Consider the following 12301-nt stretch of genomic DNA (forward strand, 5'->3'; position numbering starts at 1 on the left):
ACAATGAGCCCTGGGGAGAAAGGGGGGTCCCCACCCTGTCAGAAGGGACCCTGGGGAGAAGGTGGGGTCCTGGGATGTCACAATGGGCCCTGGGGACAAAGGGGGTGTCCATGGTGCCACAATGGGCCCTGGGGACTGGGGGGGGGGGGGGGTCCCCTCGGTGCCACGATGGGCCCTGGGGACAAGGGGGTCCCCAGGATGTCACAATGGGCCCTGAGGACAAATTGGGGTTCTGGGATGTCACAATGGGCCCTGGGGACAAAGGGGGGTCCCCAGGATGTCACAATGGGCCCCGGGGACAAAGGGGTCCCCAGGATGTCACAATGGGTACTGGAGACAAAGGCGGGGTCCCCATGGTGTCACAATGGACCCAAGTGACAGGACGAGTCCCCACGGTACCACTATGGGCCCTGGAGACCAGGGGGTTCCCCGGATTTCACAATGGGCCCTGGGGACAAGGGGGGTCCCCAGGATGTCACAATGGGCCCTGGGGACAAAGGGGGTCCCCACAGTGTCACAATGGTCCCTGGGTACAAAGGAGATCCCCACAGTGTCATAATGGTCCCTGGGGATAAAGGGTACTCCCCAGGATGTCACAATAGGCCCTGGGGACAAAGGGGGTCCCCAGGATGTCACAACGGGCCCTGGGGACATTTGGGGTCCCCAGAATGTCACAATGGGCCCTGGGAACAATAGGGGGTCCTGGGACGTCACAATGGGCCCTGGAGTAAAGGGGGGTCCCCAGGATGTCACAATAGTCCCTGGGGACAAAGAGGAGTCCCCTGAATGTCATAATGGGCCCTGAGGACAAGGAGGGTCTCCACGGTGTCACAATGGGCCCTGGGGACAATGGGGGGTCCTGGGATGTCACAATAGGCCCTGGGGACAAAGGGGGTCCCCATGATTTCACAATGGGCCCAGGGGACAATGGGGCATCCTGGGACGTCACAATGGGCCCTGGGGACAAAGGGGGTCCCCATGGTGTCACAATGGCCCTGGGGATAAAGGGGGACCCCAGGATGTGTATAATGGGGCCTGGGGACAATGGGGGGTCCTGGGATGTCACAATGGGCTCTGGGGACAATAGGGGGTCCTGGGACGTCACAATGGGCCCTGGAGAAAAGGGGGGGTCCTGGGATGTCACAATAGGCCCTGGGGACAAAGGGGGTCTTCAGGATGTCACAATGGGCCCATGGGACAAAGGGGGTACCCATGGTGTCACAATGGGCCCAGGGGACAAAAGGGGGACCCCAGGATGTCACAATGGGCCCAGGGGACAATGGGGGGTCCTGGGACGTTATAATGGGCCCTCGGGTAAAAGGGGGTCCACATGGTGCCAGAATGGGCCCTGGGGACAACGGGGGTCCCAGGATGCCACAATGGACACTGGGGACAAGGGGGTCCCCAGGATGTCACAATGGGCCCTGGGGACAACGGTGGCTCCTGGGATGTCACAATGGGCCCTGGGGACACAGGTGGTCCCCAGGATGTCACAATGGGCCCTGGGGACAAAGTGGGGTCCTAAGATGTCACAATGGGCACTGGGGACAAAGGGGGTCCCCATGGTGCCACAATGGGCCTTGGGGACAATGGGGTCTCCCCAGGATGTCACAATGGGCCTTGGGGACAAAGGGGTGTCCCCTGAATGTGCATAATGGGCCCTGGGGACAAAGGGTGGTCGCCGGGATGTCTCAGTGGGCCCTGGGGACAATGGGGTGTCCTGGGATGTCACAATGGGCCCCAGTGACAAATGGGGTCTCCACGGTGTCACAATGGGCCCTGGAGTAAAGGGGGGTCCCCAGGATGTCACAATAGTCCCTGGGGACAAAGAGGAGTCCCCTGAATGTCATAATGGGCCCTGAGGACAAGGAGGGTCTCCACGGTGTCACAATGGGCCCTGGGGACAATGGGGGGTCCTGGGATGTCACAATAGGCCCTGGGGACAAAGGGGGTCCCCATGATTTCACAATGGGCCCAGGGGACAATGGGGCATCCTGGGACGTCACAATGGGCCCTGGGGACAAAGGGGGTCCCCATGGTGTCACAATGGCCCTGGGGATAAAGGGGGACCCCAGGATGTGTATAATGGGGCCTGGGGACAATGGGGGTCCTGGGATGTCACAATGGGCTCTGGGGACAATAGGGGGTCCTGGGACGTCACAATGGGCCCTGGAGAAAAGGGGGGGTCCTGGGATGTCACAATAGGCCCTGGGGACAAAGGGGGTCTTCAGGATGTCACAATGGGCCCGGGGGACAAAGGGGGTCCCCAGGATGTCACAATAGGCCCTGGGGAAAAAGAGGGCTCCCCAGGATATCACAATGGGCCCTGGGGACAAAGAGGGGTCCACAGGATGTGCACAATGGGTCCTGGGGACAAGGGGGGTCCCAAGGATGTCACAATGGGCACTGGAGACAAAGGGGGGGTCCCCACGGTGCCACGATGGGCCCTGGGGACAAGGGGGTCCCCAGGATGTAACAATGTGCCCTTGGGACAATGGGGGCTCCTGCGATGTCACAATGGGCCCTGGGGACAAAGGGAGGCCCCAGGATGTCACAATGGACCCTGGGGACAAAAGGGGTCCCCGGGATGTCACAATGGGCCCAGGGGACAACGAAGCATCCTGGGACGCCACAATGGGCCCGGGGAAAAATGGGGGTCCCCAGGTTGTTCACAATGGGCCCTGGGGACAATGGGGGTCCTGGGATGTCACAATGAACCCTAGGGACAAAGGGGGTCCCCAGGATGTAACAATGGGCCCTGGGCACAAATGGGATCCCCATGATGTCACAATGGGCCTTGGAGACAAGGGGTGTCCCGCCCTGTCACAATGGTGCCTGGGGACAAAGGGGTCCCCAGGATGTCACAATGGGCCCTGGGGACAAAGTGGAGTCCTGGTATGCCACAATGGGCCCCAGTGACAAAGGGGGTCCCCACGGTGTCACAATGGGCCCTTGAGACAACAGGGTCCCCAGGATGTCACAATGGGCCTGGGGACAAAGGGGGCTGCCCAGGATGTCACAATGGACTCTGGGGACAAGGGTGGGTCCTGGTATGTCACAATGGCCCCTGGGGACAAAGGGGGTCCCCAGGATGTCACAATGCGCCCTGGGGAAAATGGGGGGTCCTGGGATGTCACAATGGGCCCTGGGGACAAAGGGGTCTCCCCAGGATGTCACAATGGGCTCTGAGGACAAGAGGGGTCCCAAGGATGTCACAATTGGCACTGGAGCAAAAGGGGAGGGTCCCCACGGTGCCACGATGGGCCCTGGGGACAAGGGGGTTCCCAGGATGTCACAATGGGCCCTGGGTACAATGGGGGGTCCTGGGATGTCACAATGGGCCCTGGGGACAAAGTGAGTCCCCAGGATGTCACAATGGGCCCTGGGGACAAAGGGGGTTCCCCTGAACGTCACAATGGGCCCTGGAGACAAAGGGGGGTCCCCAGGATGTCACAATGGGCACTGGAGAAAAAGGGGGGGTCCCCACGGTGTCACAATGAGCCCTGGGGACAATGGGGGATTTTGGGATGTCACAATAGGCCCTGGGGACAAAGGGGCTCCCCAGGATGTCACAATGGGTCCTGGGGACAACGGGGGTCCCCACAGTGTCAGAATGGGGACGGGGGATAAAGGGGGACCGCAGGATGTGCATAATGGGGCCTGGGGACAATGGGGGGTCGTGGGATGTCACAATGGGCCTTGGGGAAAAAGAGGGTGTCTCCAGGATTTCACAATGGGCCGGGGGAACAACAGGGGGTCCTGGGACGTCACAATGGGCCCTGGAGAAAAGGGGGGTCCCCAGGATGTCACAATAGGCCCTGGGGACAAAGAGGAGTCCCCTGAATGTCATAATGGGCCCTGAGGACAAGGAGGGTCTCCACGGTGTCACAATGGGCCCTGGGGACAATGGGGGGTCCTGGGATGTCACAATAGGCCCTGGGGAAAAAGAGGGCTCCCCAGGATATCACAATGGGCCCTGGGGACAAAGAGGGGTCCACAGGATGTGCACAATGGGCCCTGGGGACAAAGGGGGCTCCCCAGGATATCACAATGGGCTCTGGTGACATAGGGGTCCCCAAGATGTCACAACGGGTCCTGGGGACAAGGGGGGTCCCAAGGATGTCACAATGGGCACTGGAGACAAAGGGGGGGTCCCCACGGTGCCACGATGGGCCCTGGGGACAAGGGGGTCCCCAGGATGTAACAATGTGCCCTTGGGACAATGGGGGCTCCTGCGATGTCACAATGGGCCCTGGGGACAAAGGGAGGCCCCAGGATGTCACAATGGACCCTGGGGACAAAAGGGGTCCCCGGGATGTCACAATGGGCCCAGGGGACAACGAAGCATCCTGGGACGCCACAATGGGCCCGGGGAAAGAGGGGGGTCCCCAGGTTGTTCACAATGGGCCCTGGGGACAATGGGGGTCCTGGGATGTCACAATGAACCCTAGGGACAAAGGGGGTCCACATGGTGCCAGAATGGGCCCTGGGGATAAAGGGGACTCCCCAGGATGTCACAATAGGCCCTGGGGACAAAGGGGGTCCCCAGGATGTCACAATGGGCCCTGGGTACAAGGGGGGTCCCACCCTGTCACAATGAGCACTGGGGACAAAGGGGGTCCCCAGGATGTCACAATGGGCACTGGAGACAAAGGGGGGGTCTCCACGGTGCCACAATGGGCCCTGGGGACAAGAGGGTCCCCACGGTTTCACAATGGGCCCTGGGGACAAGGGGGATCCCCGCCCTGTCACAATGGGCCCTGGGGCCAAAGGGATCCCCAGGATGTCACAATGGGCCCTGGGGACTGCGGGGGGTACTAGGATGTCACAATGCTTCTTGGGGACAAAGGGGGTACCCAGGATGTCACAATGGGCCCTGGGGACAATGGGGGGTCCCTTGAAGGTCACAATGGGCCCATGGGACAAAGAGGGTGCCCACGGTGTCACAGTGGGCCCTGGCGACAAAGGGGGATCCCCAGGATGTCACAATGGGCCCCGGGGACAAAGTAAAATCCTGGAATGTCACAATGGTCCCCAGTGACAAAGGCGCTCCCCATGGTGCCACAATGGGCCCTGGGGACAAAGTGGGTCCCCAGGATTTCACAATGAGCACTGGGGACAAAGGGGGGTCCCAGGATGTCACAATGGGCCCTGGGGACAAGGGGGGGTCCCCATAGTGTCACAATGGGTCCCCAGTGACAAGGGGGTCCCCACGGTGCCACGATGGGCCCTGGGGACAAGAGGGGGTCCCCATGGTGTCACAATGGACCCTGGGGTCAAAGGGGGTTCCCAGGACATCACAATGGGCTCTGGGGACAATGGGGATCCTGGGACATCACAATGAGCCCTGGGGACAAGGGGGGGTCCTGGGACGTCACAATGGGTCCTGGGGACAAAGCGGTTCCCCAGGATGTCACAATGGGCCCCAGGGACAAAGCAGGGTCCTGGGACGTCACAATGGGCCCTGGAGACAAAGGGATTCCCCAGGATGTCACAATGGGCCCTGGGGACAAAGGGGGTCCCCACAGTGTCACAATGGTCCCTGGGGACAATGGGGGGTCCTGGGACGTTATAATGGGCCCTCGGGAAAAAGGGGGTCCACATGGTGCCACAATGGGCCCTGGGGACAACGGGGGTCCCAGGATGCCACAATGGACACTGGGGACAACGGTGGCTCCTGGGATGTCACAATGGGCCCTGGGGACAAAGTGGGGTCCTAAGATGTCACAATGGGCACTGGGGACAAAGGGGGTCCCCATGGTGCCACAATGGGCCTTGGGGACAATGGGGTCTCCCCAGGATGTCACAATGGGCCTTGGGGACAAAGGGGTGTCCCCTGAATGTGCATAATGGGCCTGGGGACAAAGGGTGGTCGCCGGGATGTCTCAGTGGGCCCTGGGGACAATGGGGTGTCCTGGGATGTCACAATGGGCCCCAGTGACAAATGGGGTCTCCACGGTGTCACAATGGGCCCTGGGGATAAAGGGGGGTCTCCAGGATGTCACAATGGGCCCAAGTGATGAGTCCCCACAGTGCCACTATGGGCCCTGGAGACAAGGGGGGTCCCCAGGATGTCACGATGGGGCCTGGGGACAACGAGGGGTCCTGGGACGTCACAATGAGCCCTGGGGAAAAAGGGTGGTCCCCATGATGTCACAATGGGCACTGGAGACAGTGGGGGGTCCTGGGATGTCACAATGGGCCCTGGGGACAAAGTAAGGTCCTCGGCTGTCACAATGAGCCCTGAGGACAAGGGGGGTCCCCAGAATTTCACAATGAGCACTGGGGACAAAGTGGGGTCCTGGGATGTCAAAATGGGCCCTGGGGACAAAGGGGGTCCCTTAATTGTCACAATGGGCCCTGGGGACAAGGGGGGTCCCCACGGTGTCACAATGGGCCCTGGGGACAAAGTGGGGTCCTGGAATGTCACAATGGGCCCAGAGGACAAAGGGGGTCCCCATGGTGCCACAGTGGGCCCTGGGGACAAAGGGGGTCCTGAGACGTCACAATGGGCCCTGGGGAAAAGGCGGTGTCCCCACGGTGTCACAATGGGCCCTGGGGACAATGGGGGGTCCTGGGATGTCACAATGGGCCCCAGTGACAAAGGGGGTCCCCATGGTGCGACAACGAGCTCTGGGGATAAAGGGGGTCTCCAGGATGTCACAATGGGCCCTGAGGACAAATTGGGGTTCTGGGATGTCACAATGGGCCCTGGGGACAAAGGGGGTCCCCAGAATGTCACAATGGGCCCTGGGGACATTTGGGGTCCCCAGAATGTCATAATGGGCCCTGGGGACAATGGGGGATCCTGAGACGTCACAATGGGCCCTGGGGACAAAGTGGGTCCCCATGGTGTCACAATGGCCCTGGGGACAATGCAGGGTCCCCAGGATGTCACAATGGCCCCTGGGGACATTAGGGGTCCCCACAGTTTCACGATCTTAACCCTTGACACCCCCCAACTACTGGGTCCTTAGGGTTACTCCCGGGTGTATTTGGGTGTTATTTGGGTGTAATTTGGGGGGTTCTGGGGCACGTAGCACCCTTGGTTCAGCCAGGGACACACACACGGGTGCTCTGGGAAGCGACTCCGGCACCGCCGGTTGCCGAATCATCGCACAACCATCCAAGTACTCCTCACCCACCTCGTTCCTTGTCACTGGAACCAACACCGGGATCACCAGGGGGGTTTTCGGACAGCGTCGGGGGTTCGGAGGCGCCGTTTCCATCTCCCAACGATGGTTTCGCGGTGTTTGCATCGCCCGCGTCGCGCACCTGAGCACAAACGGAACCGGGAGCGTCGGTGGCGCTGGAGGATATCAAAGCGCTTTGCAAACTGCTCTTCCCAATTATTTCTCCATTATATAACGAGGATAATAAAACCCGCTACGCTAAACACGACCCAAACCGGGCGGGAGCGCGCAACGCGAATCTTTACACCGCAGCGATTCCCTGTTTCTCGTTTTCTCACCCCGTCGTCTCCACTCAATCGGCAGCGACTTTCACAAATCATCCAGTTACGCACAATTTGGTAACGACCCCCGCAAAGGGCTTCGACGGCACCGCCGTCCCCCTCGCCGCCTTCGCTCAGATCCCCGCTCAATGAGCAGCACCCATGGGTGCCCGTTACCTGCCCCCTCTCGGCGTCCACCGACCACCCGTGGTTCCGGCACATGGAGACGCCGCCATCCTCAACCGGAGTAGCCGCCAAGCGGCTAAAGTGACAAAAATCAGGATAAATAGGTAAAAAAATCAACATGATAAAGTCACGGCGCTTTTAGAACAGATGGCGTAGTCGGCACTGAAGCTCCAGGCAGGTGGAGCTTGCCCGGTGGAATCAATCGGCGTTCGGTCTCAAAGGTTTCAAGCCAAAAGGGTTAAATAACAAGGATTTAAGGCAAACGTGCCCTCAAGCTCCCACGGGTTCACTCACCGCCCGGCGCAGGCGTTTTCCTCCCAGCCGCGGTCGGCAGGCGGTAGATGTTCCCACCCTGCACGAGAGAAGCAACGGTGGCGGGCAGGGGTTGCTCTGCCGTTAATAAATGCTCATCATTAATAGATAGCGACCGTTAATCAATACCGATTGTTGATAAATACCAGCCACCGTTAATAAATACTGACCGTCATTAGTAAATACTGATCATCCTTAATAAATACTGATCGCCGTTAATAAATACCGACCATCATTAATAAATACTGATCATTATTAATAAATGCTGATCACCATTAATAAATATTGGTCTTTATTAATAATGCTGATTGTCATTAATAAATACTGATCATCATTAATGAATACTGATCATCATTAATACTGATCGTTATTAATAAATACTGATCGCCATTAATAAATACTGACCATCATTAATAAATACTGGTTATCATTAATACTGATCGTTATTAATACATACTGATCATTATTAATAAATGCTGATCACCATTAATAAATATTGATCCTTATTCATATTGCTGATCATCATTAATAAATACTGACCATCATTAATAAATACTGATCATCATTAATAAATACCAATCGTTATTAATAAATACTGACCATCATTAATAAATACTGATTGTCATTAATAAATACTGATCGCTATTAATAAATACTGACCATCATTAATAAATACTGATCGCCATTAATAAATACTGACCATCACTAATAAATACTGATCGTTATTAATAAATGATCACCATTAATAAATATTGATCCTTATTAATAATGCCGATTGTCATTAATAAATACTGACCATCATTAATAAATACTGATCATCATTAATACTGATCCTTATTAATAAATACTGATCACCATTAATAAAAACTGACCATCATTAATAAATACTGATTGTCCTTAATAAATACTGACTATCATTAATAAATACTGATGTCCTTAATAAATACTGACCACCATTCATAAATACTGACTGTCCTTAATAAATGCTGACTGTCACTAATAAATACTGATTGTTATTAATAAATACTGATCATCATTAATAAATAATGATCATCATTAATAATACTGATCGTCATTAATAAATACTGACCATCATTAATAAATAGTGATCGTCATTAATAAATACTGACTGTTATTAATAATTACTGATCACCATTAATAAATACTGATCGTCCTTAATAAATACTGACCATCATTAATAAATACTGATCACCATTAATAAATACTGACCATCACTAATAAACACTGGTCGTTATTAATAAATACTGATCACCATTAATAAATATTGATCCTTATTAATAATGCTGATCGTCATTAATAAATACTGACCATCATTAATAAATGCTGATTGTCCCTAATAAATACTGACCATCATTAATAAATACTGATCGTCATTAATAAATACCGTTATTAATAATTACTGATCACCACTAATACTGATCGTCATTAATAAATACTGACCATCATTAATAAATACTGACCATCATTAATAAATACTGAGCGTCATTAATAAATACTAGCCGTTATTAATAATTACTGATCACCATTAATAAATACTGATCATCATTAATAAATACTGACCATCATTACTAAATACTGATCAGTAGTAAATACTGAGCTCAAGGCTCAGGTTGGGCTCCAGGCTCAGGTCGGGCTCCAGGCTCAGGTTGGGCTCCAGGCTCAGGTTGGGCTCCAGGTCGGGCTCCAGGCTCAGGTCGGGCTCCAGGCTCAGACTGGGCTCCAGGTCGGGCTCCAGCGCTTCCCCGCAGAGCAGCCCGGGGCTCTGGGCAAAGCCACGCAGCTCGTCGCCCAAGGGAAACAGGTCCATGGTCACCGGGCTCCAAACACCCCGGAGCAAAAACCAGAGCGGCCCCAGGACACCCGGGCTCCCAAAGAGCCTGGAAAAGGGACACAAAGAGTTAAATTGGGGGGAGTGAAGTGGCTGCTGATGCTGAGAAACCCCCGGGGGTTCGGGGCTGGGGGGAAAGGGGGGATCTGTATGAAAACTGCTCTGGGGAAAAGGGGGGAAGGGGTTGGGCTGCACGGGAATGGGAGGAGGGACGGGAAAACGGGAGAGGGAAACGGGGAAGAGGGAAAAGGGGGGAAAGGGGGAAAAAGGGGGGAAAGAGGGAAAAGGGGGAAAAAGGGAAAAGAGGGGAAAAGGGGGGAAAGAAGGAAAAGGGGGAAAAAGCAAGGAAAGAGGGAAAAGGGGGAAAAAGGGGGGAAAGAGGGAAAAAGGGGGGAAAGAGGGAAAAAGAGGGAAAAAGCGAGGAAAGAGGGAAAAGAGGGAAAAAGGGGGGAAAGAGGGAAAAATAGGGAAAAAGCGAGGAAAGAGGGAAAGGGGGGGAAAAGGGAAGAAACAGGGATAAAGGGGGAAAAGAGGGATAAGATGGAAAGAGGGGGAAAGAGGGAAAGGGGGGAAAGAAGGGAAAAGAGGGAAGAGGGAAAAGGGGAGAAAAGGGGGGAAAGAGGAAAAAGGGGGAAAAGGGGGGAAAAGGGAAAAAGGGGGAAGAGGGAAAAGAGGGGGAAGAGGGGGGGAAGAGGAAAAAGAGGGAAAAAGGGGGCAAAGAGGGATAAAGGGGAAAGAGGGAAAAGAGGGAAAAAGGGGGGAAGAGGGAAAAGGGCGGAAAGAGGGAAAAGAGGGATAAAGGGGGAAAGAGGGAAAAGGCGGAAAAGGGGGGGAAGAAGGAAAAAGGGAGAAAAAGGGGGAAAAGAGGGGGAAGAGGGAAAAAGGGGGGAAAGGGAGAAAAAGGGGGGAAACAGGGATAAAGGGGGAAAGAGGGAAAAGAGGGAAAAAGGGGGGGAAAAGTGGGAAGAGGGAAAAGGGGGGAAAGAGGGAAAAGAGGGAAAAACGGCGGAAAGAGGGAAAAGAGGGAAAAAGGGGGGGAAGGGAAAAAGGGGGGAAAGAGGGATAAAGGGGGAAAGAGGGAAAAGAGGGAAAAGGGGGATGAAAGAGAGAAAAAGTCTGTGGGGGGATTGATGGCGGATCCGCCCCAGCCCCGGGGTCTCTCCTGGAGGGGAGGGACGGGCGGGCTCCAGCGGGGGTGCTGAGGAGATGAGGGGACACGAGGGGCCCCGAGGGACCCGAGGGGACGCGATGGGACATGAAGAGACACGAGGGACCCGAGGGGACGCGATCTCCTCACCCGGTGCTTCCCGCCCCGGCGCTTCCCGCCCGCCGGCGCCGCGGCCACGCCCCCTCGCCGCCGGCCACGCCCCCTCGCCGGCGTCACGTGCCGGGAGTGTGTGGCGGGAAAAGGCGGGAGGGAGTAGGGGGAGGCGCCGCCGTTTTGGTGGAGGTTGTGAGGGGAACTGGGGGTCGGCGTGAGGGGCATTGGGGGTCGGTGTGGGGGGAGGAATTGGGGTCGGCGTGAGGGGGGGATTTGGGGGGCAGTGTGGGGGTGGGGATTTGGGGTCGGTGTGAGGGGGGAATTGGGGGGCGGTGTGGGGGAGGAACTGGGGGTCGGTGTGAGCGGGACATTGGGGGTCGGTGTGGGGAGGAATTGGGGATCGGTGGGGGGGGCTTGGGGGGTCGGTGTGAGGGGGAATTGGGGGTCGGTGTGGGGGAAGTTGGGGGTTGGTCTGGGGAGGATTTGAGGGGTCAGTGTGGGGAGGATTTGGGGGTCGATGTGAGGGGCATTAGGGGTTGGTGTGGGGGGCAGGAACTGGGGGTCAGTGTGTGGGGGGGCATTGGGGGTCGGTGCGAGGGGGAATTAGGGTCCAGTGGGGGGGCACTGGGGGTCGGTGTTTGAGGGGGGAATTGGGGGGTCGGTGTGGGGGGGTCAGTGCAGGGGGGGCCTTGGGGGTCGGTGTGAGGGGGCATTGGGGGTCAGTCTGGGGAGGAATTGGGGGTCGGTGTGTGGGGGGGCATTGGGGATCAGTGTGGGGGGGAATTGGGGGTCGGTGTGTGGGGGAATTGGGGTCTGGTGTGGGGGGGGGGACATTGGGGGTCGGTGTGAGGGGGAATTGGGGGTCGGTGTGGGGGGGAAGTTGGGGGTTGGTCTGGGGAGGATTTGAGGGGTCAGTCTGGGGAGGATTTGGGGGTCGATGTGAGGGGCATTAGGGGTTGGTGTGGGGGGCGTTGGGGGTCAGTGCGAGGGGGAATTAGGGTCCGGGGGGGGATTGGGGGTCGGTGTTTGAGGGGGGAACTGGGGGGTTGGTGTGCGGGGGCGGCCTTGGGGGTCGGTGTGAGGGGGCATTGGGGGTCAGTCTGGGGAGGAACTGGGGGGCATTGGGGGGTCGGGGTGGGGGGAGCTGGGGGTCGGGTGGGGGGTGGATTGGGGGTCGGGGTGGGGGGGGGGAGCTGGGGGTCGGGGTGGGGGGTGGATTGGGGGTCGGGGTGGGGGGGGG

General features: G+C 56.9%; 1 long non-coding RNA gene across 1 annotated transcript; it reads right to left on the bottom strand.

Moving 5' to 3' along the window:
- Positions 1-7574: 7574 nt before the first annotated feature.
- On the bottom strand, positions 7575-9652 carry LOC139826905 (uncharacterized). The gene is made up of 3 exons (XR_011737015.1): positions 9533-9652; positions 7934-7991; positions 7575-7715 (listed from the first exon to the last, which is right to left on the bottom strand). It is a non-coding gene; the product is annotated as an uncharacterized lncRNA (long non-coding RNA).
- Positions 9653-12301: the final 2649 nt, after the last annotated feature.

Source organism: Patagioenas fasciata, unplaced genomic scaffold, assembly GCF_037038585.1.
Source record: "Patagioenas fasciata isolate bPatFas1 unplaced genomic scaffold, bPatFas1.hap1 Unplaced_82, whole genome shotgun sequence".
NCBI classification, from domain to species: domain Eukaryota; kingdom Metazoa; phylum Chordata; class Aves; order Columbiformes; family Columbidae; genus Patagioenas; species Patagioenas fasciata.